General features: G+C 37.3%; 2 pseudogenes; both read right to left on the reverse strand.

Moving 5' to 3' along the window:
* Positions 1-12850: 12850 nt before the first annotated feature.
* On the reverse strand, positions 12851-13549 carry LOC149223145 (EP1-like glycoprotein 2 pseudogene; annotated as a pseudogene).
* Positions 13550-15963: 2414 nt separating this feature from the next.
* LOC149223146 (large ribosomal subunit protein uL10c-like) lies at positions 15964-17915 on the reverse strand (annotated as a pseudogene).
* Positions 17916-18805: the final 890 nt, after the last annotated feature.

Consider the following 18805-nt stretch of genomic DNA (forward strand, 5'->3'; position numbering starts at 1 on the left):
GGATCTCAATGCTTCAAGGAGATAATGTGTCAAATCTGGGTCCTTCATTTTGAACTTAGAGGTCAACTCCCTCTTAATCTAAAACAAGGCTTCCCAAGGAAGCCCTGACTGCTCCCTTTATTATAGAAGAAAATATTTTTACCCATGTTGTTCCTTCTAACACATGAGTCGTTATGCTTTTGTAAAAACCAAATCATAGAGGATCAAACTTGACCCATCAATCCAAGTTTGAGCTATAATCTTCTATTTCCAAGCAAGAGGCTCCTTCATGACCCTCAAAGCCTTGAGGTGGTACCATGTACACTTCTTCCTCAATTTCTTCATTGAGGAAAATGACCTTTACATCCATCTAATGCAATCCCATAACATAAGCAACCATAAATCTAATAGAAGTGTACTTTAATGAGAAGATTTTTTGGCGGAAATCACATTATAATATTTTTGTCGACGCGTTTTGAACCAACGAGTGTGGTTTATCGTCAGGGCAAGTTGAAGAACTAGATCCTGGCTGCAAGAAGTGTACTTGTCAATTGGAGCAAATGTTTTTTCATCATCATCTCCCTCTTTCTAGGAGAACCCTATAGTTTCAAATCTTGCTATGTACGCGTCTACAATGCCATCTACTGCATATTAGATCTCATAAATCTATTTAGAGCTCACTACTTCCCTACAAACAAGTTATACTTCAAACTTGTTGATATGCCTGCTCCCTCTGAACTAAAATCTCATTTAGTACAATATCTCTCAAATCACAATCTTGGGAGATTCCTCTTGTCACAAGCTTTTCTTTTTTCCTCCATTAGTTCCATTTGCTGCCAAAGCCTTGGCAACCTTCACTATGTACCTACAATCCTCACTAGGAGACCATGGAAGAACAATTATAACCAAGAAAAGGATACAAAAACAAGAGACTAACTAATAATAATAATAATAATTAAGGAAGATAGATATAGGTTATTTATCTTTTGAGGATTATAGGGAAATGTCAGCTCCCACTTGATCTTGTCCCTCATCCTCATCATTAGCAGATGTCATTCCTTCCATGCAAAAGCTAGGGATTCTTGTTTTAGCAGAAACATGGATCTAGGTCTAACTCTAATAGTTTTATATGCAACCCTAGGGATTTATTATCAAGCCTTATAGATTTCTAGGGTTTACAAACCAGAGACTTCCAATATTATCTAAACCTTTGTCATATGAAAGTTTTCTTTCCAAAATCAAAATGCCCAAAATCCCTTTACATATGTGATGAAGTCCATTATAACTTTTGTAGGGTGGCATATGCAGGGAATCTTTCAAGGTTCATGGCATCAATAGAACATCCTACTTCTCAACACATTCTAAAATGTAATGCAACATTTCCAAGGGAAACATAGGTCTATAAAACTTCAATTCAATATATATCCAAATATTCTCTGCACAGGTATAATAATTTCATCCCTTATATAAGTGACATACTTGAATGTCTTCCTGTGCAATTACCCAAGATATATTTTTAGAGAGGCTTCCTTCAAGCGTTATCGAGTTATGGATTAGCCACAGTTCCAAAGATTTCAAATAATCATTTGTCGTCATATCTCATTCAATAAAATCACACTCACAACAATGCAGTGAAAGACATATCATTGTAGTATAGGGTATATGGCATTATAGACTTTGCAACTTTAGGGAAACATTTCATCTATGCCATTTCTTCTTGCAATACCAAGATGGCTTACGTGCTACATATACATAGATGTATATAACATTGCACAAGCACTTTGAAGATCATATATTAGTTGAGGATTTCATCACTGAAATTGTTGTGTATAAGTAGGTGAAGAGACTCTTTATACATAACTGTGCTTAATGGTTTCTTCAAGGAATCCTTCACAACTTCATATAATGCATATATTTCCAGAACATCAACATAATCCTTTGACAATATATTTTGCATAAATGAATTTTTACCCCTCAAGGCATACTAAGATCAACCTTAACAAATTTAAAGAAAATTTGATACAAGTCTTAATACAAACTAATTCAACTAGGCCTATGATTGGTTCTCATATACTCTAAAAGTGTATTTCGAAAAGAAATTTGATCTCAAACAAATTTTTTTGAGAGAAATGTTCCATACCATTCAATCTAATGCAAACAATCTTCAATAGAATTTTTGAAATGAAGATACCTTTCTTGACTTTGTCACTAATTAAGGCATTTAGGATTACTTTAGATCATCTTATGATATTATTTGGTCTTTGTATCTTTCATCTGAGGTATTTTTTCCTTACTATAGCGTACCAAATACCCTTGGTTTTTATCCTTCTTTCATAGTTGCAGACTAGAGCTTCTAGAGGCATGAACTGAGACAAATAACATAGAATTTGTTTAGTAATAAATAGTTAATAATAATATGAGCAGCAATATTTCTTTTGCAATGGTCATTAGCAACTTATGTCTAGATTGATGAGGCATCTTAAAATTGTTTGAAAACACAATAACAAGAAGAACAATTCGGGCTTTCTAGCTCTGAGATCCTCTTCAAAACAATTAAGGTTTTGGTCTTCGATCTCTAAAGTGTAACACAATGAAAACCTTTCATCCTATAGATTGTTCCACCGATGGCATAACACAATGATAACACCAATTATCTCAAAACCATAAAATGTATCCAATTTTGATTTTGTTTCAACAAGTGACTTTCATGATCTCCTTCAAACTCAAATTGATATCATGAACATCTTCAACCTTCTCTAAAGCTAACTTCCAATTTTTTCTCAAGGTTCTCAAAACCACTGTTAAGGTCTCCTTCAGATTACTAAATTGAATGAATTAGGGTCCGATTTTCTAGGCCTCTCAGCTTCTTCTTAATCACTCTCATACTTTCACTATATGAAGCTCCTTTTTTTGGTCTCATGTGGTTTGCGTTGAGGCCTTTCGGCCCTCTGAAGTTCAGAATAAGGCCTTTCAGCCTTCTAAGGTTCAAACTAAGACTTTACCTCAAATATATTTGAACCTATTTGATAATGACTTGAGATTTGTTGGTTCTCTCTCTAGGATATTTGGTCCTTCTTCAGGAATCAATGGAGGCTTGGATTTACTTTGTCCAATAGACATGTAGCTTTATTATTTCTGGGGATAAATTCCTTAGATGACTATGGATTCCCATCAAGGATCTTGGTTTTGCTTGAAGACTTGACAAGGTTTCTCTTTACCCCTCTGATACCATGTTGATTTTTGTTATATACCTAGGGGGGATAATATGGGGTACCAAGGGAGGTACTCAAGGTAATAATGTAATAATGGGATGGGCCATAGTAATAAATAAGGTGGTTAACCCATGTCATGTAAGGGACCACAAGTAGTTAATAATAATATAACGGGCCCATGGTATTAGTTGATGGTATGAGGGAACCATGGTAATGACCCATGATATTGTATGTATGAGGCCTATATAGAGGCTAGAGACTCCACATGGGAGAGAGTGAAGGAATATTGTATGAACAGGCATATGGCTTGTGGAGTGTTCTCCTTCCTTAAGGAGTGAAAGTATGGTGTTGCCCTACCTTAAGGGTGTCGATCAATAAAGAATCATTTCATATTATTTCTGGGTTTCTTTGCATTATCTTATATTTTCATATCAAATCTATAGTATTTCTGGGTTAGATCTACAACAAGTGGTATCAGAGCTCTTTCTTGGGCACAAAAGTGGAGATTTTTTTTTTTTTTCTTTGCAGGGTTTCGGGGGCGGCGACTTTGCAGGTCAGATCTGTACATTTTGGTGCAAGATCTGTAAAATATAATTACAGATCTGGATTCTTTGTGCAAAAATAGTCGAATTCAAAAAAAAAAATCAGTTGAATTGGAGTCCGGATGAAGGAGATATCACTGATCTAAAAATCAGTGGGGTTGCAGACAATTTTCAGGACAGCGATTTTGCGGCGCAAATCTAGACGTCCTGGTACAAGATCTGCAAAATCTAATTGCAGATCTGGATTCTTTGGGAAAAAATACCCAATTTCAAAAAAAAAATCAGTCGAATCGGAGTCCGGATGAGGGAGATATCGCTGATTTAAAATCAGCTCTTTTTGCATAAATTTTGGTGATGGCGGGAGAGTAGCAGCACAGATCTAAAATTTCAAGTGCCTGGATCAAGATTTCTACCACATGGGCAGATGCAGAATGATTGTTCCATTTCTAAAAACAGGTTATAATAGAGATTCTGAGCAATATTGACGAAACTGTGACAATTTCAAATTTTCGCCAAGTGTGTGTTTTTTTTAAAATTCTCTTCATGGCTTCTAGCAAAGTTCTATGTTTTACAGGAACAGATAATGGTCCTACTATTGAAGAATGCATAAAAGAACACAATTTATTATGGACACCTCATTGGAGAACTTTTATAGTGTTTAATTTTAAAGATGAGGCAGCCACATGGTGGGGATTACTTAACCAAAAGAAGTGTTCCGACCTGCCCGATGAAGAATTTGAAAAATTACTTTTAGACAGATGGTCTCATGCCAGAAAACAAGATAAAGAGAAACATGTGGGGTTATTTCCTACTGGTATATCCTTATTGCAGGTTCATGGATTGATTCAGAAAGAAAAGATCATTGTTTCTATAAATCCTAGTTGCAAGCATAATCTCATAAATGTCAACTTGGCAAAAAAATTGCAAGTTCCAGCGAAACAAATTGAAAGTACACAGGTTGATGATGAGGTTGTTCAAATTTATAAGGATTTGAAACTTTCTATGGATAAGTATGTGTTTCATGGTGATTTTTATGCTTCAGATATGGATAACATGGATGTTGTTTTGGGATACCCTTGGATGGAATTAGTGGGTACTATAAATATTAATGTGCAGAAGAAATTCCTGAAGCTCTGGTATAAAAAGAAGAAAATTACATTACAGGATATTTCCATTAATAAGCAGGTAGAGTCCAAGGAGGTTGAAGCAGAAGATGTTACAGGGACTGACATATCAGATGATGAGCAGTTGATGGTCGACAATCAAACACAAACAGAGGCTGAAGCCAAAAAGGTAACAGGTGCTGACACATCTGATGAGGGTTCAGTGGTTGAAGTCATACTGGAAGATAAGGCACCACATCAGGCACCACAACATGCACCACAACATGCACCAGATAACAGTCAGGCTCTAGTAAGGAGTGAATTAAAGAAAAAGACATCGTGGGTTAAAACTTCAACATATCATCACCCACATCACCCCGCAAGACAACCATCAAGATGGAAACCAAGTAGTCACATGACGGATAGCGAGGAGAGAAGATCCACCCACTACACATCAACACAGAAGAGCTGCCACGGTCAACTTCCATCTCAAGCGAGCGAGGCACCAGCGAGATCGAGGGTTCACCTTTCTCTTGGATGGCTAGATGCACGTGCATGGTATCAGTGGACTACTCTTTTGAGTAGATCTTATTATTTATGTTCTTCCCATGTTTCGGGACGAAACATGCTTAGGGGGGTGGAATGTTATATACCTAGGGGGGATAATATGGGGTACCAAGGGAGGTACCCAAGGTAATAATGTAATAATGGGATGGGCCATAGTAATAAATAAGGTGGTTAACCCATGTCATGTAAAGGACCACAAGTAGTTAATAATAATATAATGGGCCCATGGTATTAGTTGATGGTATGAGGGAACCATGGTAATGACCCATGGTATTGTATGTATGAGGCCTATATAGAGGCTAGAGACTCCACATGGGAGAGAGTGAAAGAATATTGTATGAACAGGCATATGGCTTGTGGAGCGTTCTCCTTCCTTAAGGAGTGAATGTATGGTGTTGCCCTACCTTAAGGGTGTTGATCAATAAAGAATCATTTCATATTATTTCTGGGTTTCTTTGCATTATCTTATATTTTCATATCAGATCTATAGTATTTCTGGGTTAGATCTATATTTTCACTATATGAAGTTCCTTTTTTTTGGTCTCATGTGGTTTGCGTTGAGGCCTTTTGGCCCTCTGAAGTTCAGAATGAGGCCTTTCGGCCTTCTAAGGTTCAAACTAAGACTTTACCTCAAATATATTTGAACCTATTTGATAATGACTTGAGATTTTTTGGTTCTCTCTCTAGGATATTTGGTCCTTCTTCAGGAATCAATGGAGGCTTGGATTTACTTTGTCCAATAGACATGTAGCTTTATTACTTCTGGGGATAAATTCCTTAGATGACTATGGATTCCCATCAAGGATCTTGGTTTTGCTTCAAGACTTGACAAGGTTTCTCTTTTACCCCTCTGATACCATGTTGATTTTTCAAAAGGTCTTCTATCTTATAATTACTTCTAATGAAATTTACTTCAACTTATTTCATATTCACATTAATCATTATAAATTACACAAAATATATTCAACAATAGATAGTAGGATCATAAAGAGTTATCCAGACAAGAAACATAAGATATTTTACCATGGGAAAACCCACATGAGGAAAAAATCTAACAACCTTTTCCTTAGAGAAATTGTTCAAATAAATATGAGATGCATCTAATATTTCAAGTCAAAATAGAAGTCAAACTGACCATGAATAGGCATAGATGAAACCATGCCAATAATAAGTAGCCTCATAAACTCATTCTAATGTACCTCAAAAATTTCAGCCTTCCACAAAGAATTAGGTTTGCTCAGAATTTCGTTTTGCTCCAAAATTTGAACTCATACTCAAAATTTATCTTCCAAATATGATATTCTTTTGTTCTTCTTGGAAGGTGATATTTCCATAAGCTCAGTCTGTTCATCTTCTTAAGTATGTCTAAAATTTGTCTTGTAGAGAGGAGCATTTGATCTATTACAAGAGAGATTTGATCTGCCTTAGAAAGTCTTTGTTTGCTACTTTAGAGGAGTCCCATGAGTGAACAAAAGAGATCTGAATTTCTTTCCTTTTGGATGAAGATGAGTAGTGTATTTATAGTGGATAAGAGAGCCCAAGGTTCACCTCTCTAGGGCTGAGGCGACTTGAAGTCGACCTTACTTCTGGAAGAAAAAATACATAGTTTGAAAATTCAAATTTCCCTCTTTTTGAAGTCGACATGAATAACATGTCTTGAATATATTATTACATTTATTTGGAGGGATAAAATAACAATTATGAATACCAACCATAGCTACAAAAATTCAACACCAACTACTATAAAAGATGGGAAGAAATGCTTATAGACTCAGTCTATCCCCATACATGTGCATTTACCAGTGGTGAATGTAGAGAATCTAAAAATCTATGAGCCTTCCATTCTAGATTAGGAAGAAGAAGAGAAGTTCCTAGCTTCTATAAAGGATTTGGCACTTGATGCTCAAGCATAGTTGATAGAGGATACAATTTTGGAGAAAAGGTCTAGAAGTAGTAGATAGGGGCAACATCACCTTTGGCAAATTGTGATCCAGGAGGATATTGGTGGCTACCCGCTTATTCCACTTGGACCCCCAACACCGTTTCCTTTCAGTTTCCTTAATTCTAGCACAACTTTCTATTTTTGGTATTTTTTTTCGTTACTAAACTTCTGAAGTTGTTTTGAGGTCCTAAACAACTTTTTCTAGGAAAAAGACGAGATTGCAAAAATGCCAGAATATGTTTCACACATTTTTTATGACCTCCTCATGGAAATATTTGAAACAATGTATTATGATAGCCAAACGAAGATTGTATGCCAATGTTATGACCAGGGAAGTTAGGGGTCCAACTTACCCCAACGGGGCCCAAAACTGTTGGCACTTCATCTCCTAGGGTTAGGGTTCCACACTTCTTCTTTATGGTAAAAAGGCCTCCGAGCCTCATTATAACACAGTTCAGAAGGCATGTCGTTGTCACATCTCTTCTCAGAGATAAACTACCATCGTCCGAGCTAGCTCGTTCTATTATGCATGTAAACAATTTTCAGTACTTGTTATTAATTAATTAAATTTATGTTCTTTTGTTGTATCTCTACGTTTTGTTTAAATTTGTATTCCATTTTATTCCTTCATGAATTCAGATCAAATTGATTTGAAAGGACAACTTCCAAGCAAGGCTAAATGGTGCTCCCGAGAGAAGGGGGAGGAAAAATTTATTGCCCTTATTTAATAAAATATTTTAGGGACAAAAAACCTCCCAAAATGGGAGCTGTAATCCGAATTGAATCATTATATATTTTTTCATCCATCTCAATGATTTTGGAGTGGAAAAATGGAGGAATAAGCTCACAAAACCATTATTATTGGCAAGACTGAGTTTGGAAAATTGAGGTCTAAAACCTTCCAGGAGCAATTTGAGGCATCACGGTGACATTTTTTTGGGGTAAAACTTTTCAACGTAAGTGCCACACCTTTTTATGTTATTCTACACGTAGAGACCTTTCCAATGACAAAAGAATCACTTGAATCAGAGTTTGTATGCAAAATTTATGCCACTTGAAATTTGACCTTCTTATTTGGACCACCATAATTCAAGAGGATGTCACATTAGCACCCATTGCTCATGGAAAGGGAGCTAGCCACTTGATCATGACTATAGAAGAGTCCATATTGTAACTCTAGCTAAGAGTTGAGGGAGTCAAACTTAACCATTAGTACGCTATCGGGTTGTGTTATAACCGAGCCACTAGGAGGAAAAGGGGTTCCATTATATTCGAGTGCATTTTGTTCCATAGATGAACAAAGTACCCGAGAGGGAAAGGGAGTGAGCAAACAAAGAGGATTTGTGCATTATAAAAACCCATAGACCACAAGCCTCACTACTCTGTACTTGCATCCCTTTTCCATTCAGAGAAAAAGACTAGAGCAACCTAATCTTCCAAGATATAACTTTTGTCACCTTATAGTTTGTGAGTTTTTATTTTGTTGTTCCCTATTTTTTGCATAATTATAATTTGCATGCATATACAATAAACAATAATTTACAAATCCAAAAATCTAAGGAGAAATAAAACCTCATAAGATAGATTTTGGATTTTATGCATAATTTTATCAAATTTATTATGATGAACTATCTAATAAAATATCTTTACAAATTATTATTACTCATTATTCCCCTTTTCACTATTAAAGAAACGAAAAGAAAAATGCTCTCACTTTTTCCCTTTTCCCAAAGTTTATTACTATTATTTTATATTTGGGTTCAATTCTTCTATTGCGCTAGAGGCGCTCAACAGCCCAGTATGGGGGTAGATCTCACGTAAACATATAAACGTAAACGTAACTGTAAATGTAAATGTAAATGTAAACATAAACATTTAACATGTAATGTTTAACATTTAATATTCTTAATCTAATGTCGGCACTATTTAGAAATCAATCTAATTATTATTATGTATAAACACAATATAAATTTAAAATACAAAGAGGTTTATGAACACTCAAAAAATAGGTATCATAAATAAATAAAAATATAAATAAACTAGAGCTATGGTATGGTAAATAAAGCCTCTTTTTATACTTAGTACAAAGGTATAATAAATAAATATAAATATAGATAAACTAGAGGTATGGTAAATAAATAAAACCTCTTTTTATATTTACTCCATAAACCTCTAATTATTTATGAATACTCAAAAAAGAAGTTTTATTTAAGTGAAGCCTATGGGCCAAATACCATTTTAATACCATGAGCCAAATACCATATTTTTTTTTTTTCCGAGGAAAAAAACCGAGCTTTTCTATTAATGAAAAATAAAAAAGCTACAAGCATATGAATTAACATTCAGCAGCCTGTTCTGCCTGAGCCAGAGAGGTATTAACCAACCTACTCTGAGAAGTCTGCAAGAAAGTCAAAGCATAGATTGACGGGTATTAACCAACCTACTCTGAGAAGTCTGCAAGAAAGTCAAAGCATAGATTGACAGAAACACCAAGTTCAAGAGAACTCGGCCTGTCACAGCCAATACAAACCGGCTGTTTGAGACAAAAACCCAGGTCTCCAAAATAGGAAAACAACCCGCCAGAAACCAAAAATAATTATAGTAGTCATAGTTTAACCAGTATCTCACATAGTCCATCAAGAAACATGTAAAACAAAAGCAGTGATGCATGAAAAACAGAAACCTCCAGATCTGGAAACAGTTCAGTAAACAAAAATGCAAGAAGCGAAACTAGATGTAAGGGGCCAGATCCGTCTCACGAATCTGGTCCTGGCCAAATACCATATTTATAAAAGATGTATGGTAAATTAATAAAAATATAAATAAACAAGAGCTATGGTAAATAAATAAAATATGTTTTTATATTTACTTCATAATTCACTTTATATTTACAAACACTCAAAAAAGAGGTTTTATTTAGGTGAAGCCTATGGGCCAAATACCATGGGAAAAATTATTATTAATATCATGCAAAAGAAAATATATATTAACCCTAATATTAATATTAATAAAAATAAATATAGCACATGGTATTGAGAACCAATGGTATTGACCCATGGTATTCAAGTGGAATGTAGCCTATTTAAAGGGGGACATTAAACAATATAGATCCATCTTTACTCTGGATCTACTAGGGGCTGAGAGGGATCAAATATCTTGATATGCCAACTAATATAGAGTGAAAAAAGATATGATCCCTCTCTGCACTTGGTAGATCCAGAGTAAAGATGGATCTACGCTAGTTTGCTTAATCGAGTTGTCTTTAGTGGGACTTTATGGAACCTTTTCCGGTCTAATTTCTCTAAAATCCGGTAGGAATTCATTGAAATCACAAGCTTGATAGGTAAAACCTGCACAATAGAAGTGCCATAGGGGTTTTCCAGGGTGTTGAATTCATATATACAGTAAAAAAAAACTAGTTCAAATAACACAAATCAATATTTCAACTCATTTTTTTCCACTCAATTCCAGCCCTGAAACTCCAAAAAATCGCACTAACTCACTTAATATCTAATAATTTATTTTTTTATTATTTTATGATTGTCTTCTCACATTTATTTTCTTATTGTTATTTTATGATTGTCTTATCACAATTATTTTCTTATTGTTATTTTATGATTGTTTAAATTTGGACATTTCCTATCTCAAAATTTGTAATTTTATTATTATTATTACTTTTCACATCATGACAAGTAGAGTGTACCAATTCCTCACCAATAAAGTAAAAAGGTAAATCCTCACCAATAAAATTAAATTAAAACTTTTATTCTCATAGTGGAAAGGAATTTTTCTTTTTCTTTTTTTAATAAACTTAACTATAGTTTATGAGATGGTGCTTTGATACCAACTTAAATTTTGATAACGCCAACTATATTCTATATTCACATTAAATAATATTACATATAAATACATCTAATATTGTCTTAACATAAGTAAACTAATTTTAAATATACAATTCCTTGAAAACACTAATAGACAAATAAACATTCACATTTATGTATAAACATCCCTTGGCCCAAGCCCAAGTCCATAAGATTCCGACATCAACTTATTTGGTTTTTAAAACTGACTTTCTTTGGAAAAACAAACATTCACATTTATTAAAAACACGGATAGAAAAATAAACATTTACATTTATTTCCCTTGGCCGAAGCCCAGGGCCATACCGCTCAGATACCAACTTATTTGTTTTTTAGAACTAAACATTCATATTTATTAAAGAAAACTAATAGACAAATAAACATTTACATTTATTTCCCTTGACCCAAGGCCAGGCCCTACCAAAATAAACATTTACATTTATTTCCCTGGGCCTAAGCCAAGCCCATATGAGCTCTATACCAGTTTATTTATTTTTAAAACTGACCTTTTTCAGAATAACTGATAAAACGAAGTGCGTTATTTTTAAAACTGAGCTTTTTCACAATGACTGATAAAACGAAGTGTGTAGTTTAACAAGGCGAAGGAGTTGCTCGGAAAATTATGGAAATTCTAATTATATTTAGAGAAAATCTGGTAAGTATTTTTGTAATCAAAATAAAATTTTAGGTGTCCCATTTGTTTTTTATTGTGCTGAATCTATTTTCACTATAAAATCACGATTCAAAAATTGGTTAAGATTTTTTGAAATCTTTTTGCTCAAATTCTAACCACTTTTGACCTTTGGGGCAATTCCTCCAAATTCTAACCACTTTTAAAAAAAATTTAAGATTTTTGGAAATTTTTTTGCTCAAATTCTAACCACTTTTGACCTTTGGGGCAATTCCTCCAAATTCTAACCACTTTTAAAAATTTTTTGCCCAAATTCTAACTACTTTTGACCTTCTAGCAATTCCTGCAAATTCTAACCACTTTTGACCTTCGGGGCAATTCATCGGCCTTGCTGTCTAATGGCTTTAAAAGAAAGTAATGGAAGAAACACCGTTAAACCTTCTTCACAGTCTTCTTGATGTACACAAGGTTGGTTCTGTTCCCAAGCTCCCTGGTGTGCAAGCATGCAGATGACTGTTCCCAGAGCAAGAATGCCCGGCAGGTATCACAATCATGAGAACATTTCCTGCTGCACTCTTCGGTTCCTGTTTTCCCAATTGGATTTGGATTTGCACTTCCATGATGGCTGGGAAATGCTCAGGTCCCTCCAGTTTATACAAACCAAAAGAAGAGTTGCATGATGATTTGTCTTTAGAGTCAGCAAGGGAGGGCGGGGCGCAGCTCCCAGATCCTTTGAAGCCATCAGCTTGAGCACAGACCACACATAGACACCTTCCAGAAACAACCATTGATCCTCCAAATTTTCTCGCAAGATCGCACTGAGGCACTCCTTGCCAACAGCCTGAGCACAGGCCACACATAGACACCTTCCAGAAACAACCATTGATCCTCCAAATTTTATCGCAAGATCGCATTGAGGCACTCCTTGCCAACAGCCAGATCGAAGGTATGTGATATCCCCCTTATCAAACTGCAAGTATCTATACATTTTCAGCTCTCTATCAGGCTCCAGTCTCAGAAAGGACCAATTCGTTTTAGATCTCGGTGTGTTGAAACCATAGAGAGCCGTGTTGGTTTCTTCAGAAGTGAGTTGCAGAGTTCATGCGCAGTGATGTTGGCCAACGTCAGATAAATCATGTGATGACACCCGTGCTTGATGGCATCGCTGTCCCTTGGACCCCTCTCGTAAAAGGGGAGAGTCCATTCCTCGGTAAGGTTGAGATACAGAACCAGTCCTCTGGCTTCAACTGCAAGACTGTAAGGTCCCTCCGATCCATCCTTCTCCGACGCGCGGCTGACCAGTTTCTTCACCCCTCCACTGTTCAGTGATTGGGCGACTAATAGACTGTCGGTAGGGTGATCGAAACTCTGCCACACCGTTTTGTAATTTTCGTCATAGAGCACCAGGTTGCCGTCGTTTCGGAGTTCGAATCCCACAACGCCCCTTCCAGAAGTGTTTGTGGACCAAACACTGCTCCCGTTTGCATTGAAGATGACAAGGTTTCCGTCATCGGTGAGGTTGAGAGTGGAATTCTCTGTCACGAGATCATTCATGTTAGCTGTCCACACGATCATCTTGGTTTCCCCTTGTCCAGAAGGGCCCATGGAAATTCCCAAGGCGTATGCGTTGGGTGTGGTGCTGAAGAAGACCAACTGGAACATACCATCCCTAGATGCTATTGGAAGCGCTCTGTAGTTGGCATGGTATTCCATATCACCACCTCTCAGCTTTTCCCGAGTTTACAAAAGAGGTTTCACTCACACTCCCAGGTGTGGCACTCCCAGATGTGAGCATAAGACACAATACTAAAGGACAATCCCACCGGGACCCGGTTCACTGCCGCCTCCCGCCGGCATAGCGGTCTGATCACACCGGAAACCGGTTCACACGGCTTGCTGTTAAAAACCAGAGGTAAGCGAAATATAAAACAAGAAGGAAAGAGCTAGCAGCTCCAGATCTGAGCATAGGCGAGGGCTGCTCTGCAATCAACACAAAATCCAATCGTAAGTTTGTCTACCCCTCTTCTGGGATGTCCCATGTTCAGTCTCTGTATATTGTTTTCGATGGGGGAGTAAGTAAACATATTTTGCAAGGATATGATCGGGTGACTCAGTTCGCTAGTATTATTAGAATCTATTAAAATCTATTTTCAGTTCTGGAATATGTTTTCACAAGCTTTTTGTATGTTTTTTCTCGTTCTACATTGAAGAACAGAATTGCGGCTGTTAATTGCTCCTGAATCTGACCGCGGTGCCCAATCCAAAAAGTCCGGCCCAAAAATAGACAGCCTGATTCATTAAATTAGTAAACCTGATTTAATCCTTGAAATAAAGCTTATACTTCTACCTGGTTGTTTGTGCCATTTCCAAGGTCCCGGGCATATGATATTTAGACTTTTCCATTGGAGCAAAGAATAACCCACTCCCTGTTCTTATCAACCACATCAGTCCGCAGTGGGGCAGTTAGGCTTCTCTAAGTTCACTAGCGTCGGTGATTTCATTCCATGGAAGATAGATTCCTTTCAGGGCATCTAAATGAAGGGATATTGAAGGGCTTCCTTGAGTTTTACTGTCGATCAAAAAGAAACTAGTAGCCATGATTTTACACTTTGTGGAGTTCTTTTCCAGAGTTTTTCAGTCAGCCTTGGATGTTAGGTCAGGGGAGTCATCCTTGGGTGTTAGGTTAGGAGAGATGGGTCTGATGAGTCAGCCTTGGATGTTAGGTTAGGAGAGATGGGTCTGATTCTTAGACCCTTTAGCCCTGAGATTTTCTCAGTCAGGGCATTCCATACATGTATCTTTTATATTGTATCTTTTATTTTCCTGCATTGTACCTTTTATATTCATGCATTGTATTTTTTATAGGATACTGTTTGGTTCTACGGCATTGTATGGAGTCTGGACATCATTGTACTCAACTGTCCCTTTGACCCACTTTGTGGTCATTAATTGGAAATAAATATATTTATCTTTACAGCGTTGAGTAGAATTGTATGCCTGTCAAGGAACAAAGAGATGCTTTGGCAAAATAACCTAAAGATAGATTTTAAAATACTCGAGGCAGGAGGAGCATGCATAGGCATTGTTCAATTGGAGGGTGAAATACAAATATGGAAACAAAGAACTAAGTCAGTCAATCTGTTCACTTGTAAACTTTATTGTCTTTTATGTTCTTACCAACTATTTCAGTCCACAGTTGGGCAGTTGGGCTACTCTCAGTTCGCTAGCCTTGGTGATTTCATTCCATCGAAAATAGACTCCTTTCAGGGCGTCTAAATGAAGGGGGATTGACGGGCTTTCTTGAGTTTTACTGTCGATCAAAAATAAACAAGTGGCCATGAATTTTCAGTGATTTCATTCCATCGAAAATAGACTGCTTTCAGGGCGTCTAAATGAAGGGGGATTGACGGGCTTTCTTGAGTTTTACTGTCGATCAAAAATAAACAAGTGGCCATGAATTTTCAGCATTGGAAACAATTGTATGCTCTCAAAGGAACAAAGAGATGCTTCGTTGGCAAAATAGCCTAAAGATAGATTTTAAAATTTTCTCCTAGAAACACAGGTAGCATGCATAGCCATTGTTCAATGGAGGTTGAGATACAAAGAGTATATAGAAACAAAGAACTAAGTCAATCAAGTTGTTCACTTGTAAACTTGAAACAGGGGACATGCATAGCCATTGTTCAATGGAGGTTGAGATACAAAGAGTATATAGAAACAAAGAACTAAGTCAATCAAGTTGTTCACTTGTAAACTTGAAACAGGGGACATGCATAGCCATTGTTCAATGGAGGTTGAGAATCGAGATACAAAGAACATATGGAAACAAACAACTAAGTCGGTCAATTTGTTCACTTGTAAACTTGAAACAGAGGGCATGCATATCCGTTGTTCAATGGAGATTGAGATACAAAGAACATATGGAAACAAAGAACTTTGTGTGGTTTTGTTTCGACTTACCATAGGCATAGGCCGGGTACTAGAACTGTCCTTGACTTGACTTTCCTCAGTTCCTCGTCTGAGGAAAGTCCACCCAAGCTTGATAGCCCTCCTTCCTTGACTGGAAGTTCCTCAGAAGAGAAAACATTAGATTACTTACAACTTGAAAACAGGATGTACAGGTTCTCCCATTAGCAACCTCTATGAATTACTTGCATTTCCATATTCTTCCTCTAGCTCATGAACAAGGGCCAACAATGTAAACACGGAATCCTTTGCAGAAGCCTAATGGCACTGATGAGTCCCATGGCAGGAATCTGCAATGGGCCCAAGATCTTGGCATAAATTTCTGCCCTTGTAGGCATGGTTTCCAAGGCCTTAAACTCTTGGTAAAAACAAAACTTCTCTTTGGAAACGGTCCCAGTAAAATCACTCTCTTCAAGCTTCCGCTGCTTTGGAAAGTTCCTGTTAAGGGCTCATGGTTGCCTAGGCATTCCTTTCTTGCGGGGCTTGAGAACCTCCCATGGGGTACCCTCAATGGTCTTCCCCACAAGTTTATTCTTCACCACAACCAACTTGGTGGTCTCTGGAAGGGATTTCTAAGTAACTGAAGCGGTTTGACGGTCAGGCCAGTGTGTTTGATGCCTACTCCTAGGCAGCAATTCTCCAGTGGTTTCTTTACTTTTCAACAGTTTCTTCCTTCTTGTTCCTGCTTATTGTGCATTGGATTCTGACTAGATGGCCGCTTCCTCCTGGATTCTCTCCTTTGACGGAGTGCTTATCCTTATCAAAGTGGGGGCTACCTCGGCTCCCCAGTCTTTCTGCTCTTCGCATCCACAGGCCCTCAATCCAACACCTCTCAGTGCTGCAATTGGAATTATCAGTCGAATGCCAGAAGGTTTCCAGTATGTCCGAGGTAGCTGAAAATTGAAATCATATATAATTACGTAGAAAAATCTAGATTCACTTATTCACCTGTCTTGCCTTTTTCATCTGTTTCAGAGCAACATCTTCTGTAAGAGCAAAACAATCATTTATGCAGTAGTTGACTTTGAAAACCGGGGTTTGTTCTTAATTCTATTGTGTCTCAAGAACCTGTATTGTGCTTGGACTAGGTTATTTTCTTTTTCCTCCAACCAAACTTGGACTAGCATAGATTTCAGTGATCACGTCTTTGATGGTTTCTTCTTTGGCCATGGACGTGCACCCTCCTCCATTCGCTGCTTGATGACTTTGCACCCTCCTTCATTCACAGTATGGTTACCAAGTTTGAGTTCAAATTCAATTCGATACGCCGAAATTTGACGGTCTAAAAGTCAATATGAAAAAATTCTGGACTATGGAACATGTTATTTTTCCAAAATTCTAAAAAATTGAAATGGACAATTATGATATTCAAATCCTGTTTTCAATCATGTTATGAACTTTGCAAATAGAAGTGCATAGTTTTACATTAGAATATCAGAACGTGAAAATCTCTTTATTCATCTACATATATATATAAACTGATCTTCCACTACAACAAATCATAAAGATTCCACATTACCAAGCATGTCCATGTCTGGAGTGGAGTCATGTTTTGGGCGTGTGCAAATATTAATGTGAACTTGTACCCTCAATTACTAGTTACTCATTTACTTTGTAAGCAACAACATCCATTATTCTATATAAGACAAAACATTAAACATTACAATTTAGTACTGGTAGAGCATATTCCAAATTCGAAGGAAGTCTACCATGAAAAAAGTCAGGATTTTTTCCACTGAGGAGGATATTTCTGTTTAAATTTGATGGGTAGAGCAGACATTTTTGTGCAGGGTCGCTGCTAATGAAATCTGTAATAATCTATGGGTTATGTCATATAGCAAAAGTGATAGCATAGGTTTATACCCTGCATATGCTGTATGCTTGTTCTCTGGTTTACAAATCCCATTCTCTGGATGGCCTATTCTATAGCTTCTGCCTACAAATTTATACCTTGCATACCATATATATGCTTGTACCCTGCTTTACATACCCCATTCTCTGGATGCCCTGTTTTCTCACTTCTGCTATACATCATAAGCGCTGGATTATTACAGATTTTATTAGCTGCCCTGCTGAGGAATTTGATATGCAAAATCTCAACCAGCGTTTCCATTCATTAATGGATAACCGTATGAGATCTCATGGATCCAGAAGGATCCCTACAGAGTAAATGGGCCGCTCGAAATTTATAACGGTTATGAGAACAAACTTCCTTCTGATTTGGGAATCTGCTCTGTTCTGCCTGTATTAATCCGCGAACCGAATATCTCGTACTGAATTTCGAATTGGCTTATTAATTCGCGAACCAAATTGAACCGCTGAATTTTCAATGTTTTCTACACCAATTCGGTGAATTTGGTAGCTACGATTCACAGGTGAATGCATCTTTCTCGCCTTCTCACCTGTTTCATAGCAAGATCTTCTGCAAGAGCAAAACTGTCACGCCCCTACCCTGGCGGTGGCGGCACCACCACCCAATTTCTTTTCAACAATACTTAAGTGTGAACTATGCTTAACATTTCATACTTAGTTTATTTTTCACTTTCTAAGTATTACATTCATAACTCAGTTTGCCCATTCCTTGCTCGCCCGTACTCAGTTTGCCCACTCCATGGCATCCGCCCATATATATGTTTCTCCATGGTTAAATCATTGGCAGGCCGACTTCCCAATTCAACCAACTGCACCCCCAATTCATGTCGGCTTGTCCATGTTGCCGCCCCCCAGGTCCACATGTGCGATATAAGTTCCTCGTTGTAAGTTTGCACATTTAGCCGAATTTCGGTTTTTCGACCCTCCGTTGTCTTCTCGCACACGTGCTCTTGGCGCCTTTAACCAACTGCCCCATCTCGTCACACTTCTCCAAATCGTCCCATTGTCACAACGAAACGTCGCAAACGACTCGCCCGCTCACAGACTTGTCGCACCGCCGACTCGTCGCACATCCTACTTGTCGCATTTAACCGGGAGCGCACCCACCCAACTCGTCGCACGCCAACCGCC

This window comes from Pinus tabuliformis, chromosome Q (assembly GCF_031772625.1).
Source record: "Pinus tabuliformis cultivar Carrire ecotype Pingquan chromosome Q, CPIR1, whole genome shotgun sequence".
In the NCBI taxonomy this organism is placed as follows: Eukaryota; Viridiplantae; Streptophyta; class Pinopsida; order Pinales; family Pinaceae; genus Pinus; species Pinus tabuliformis.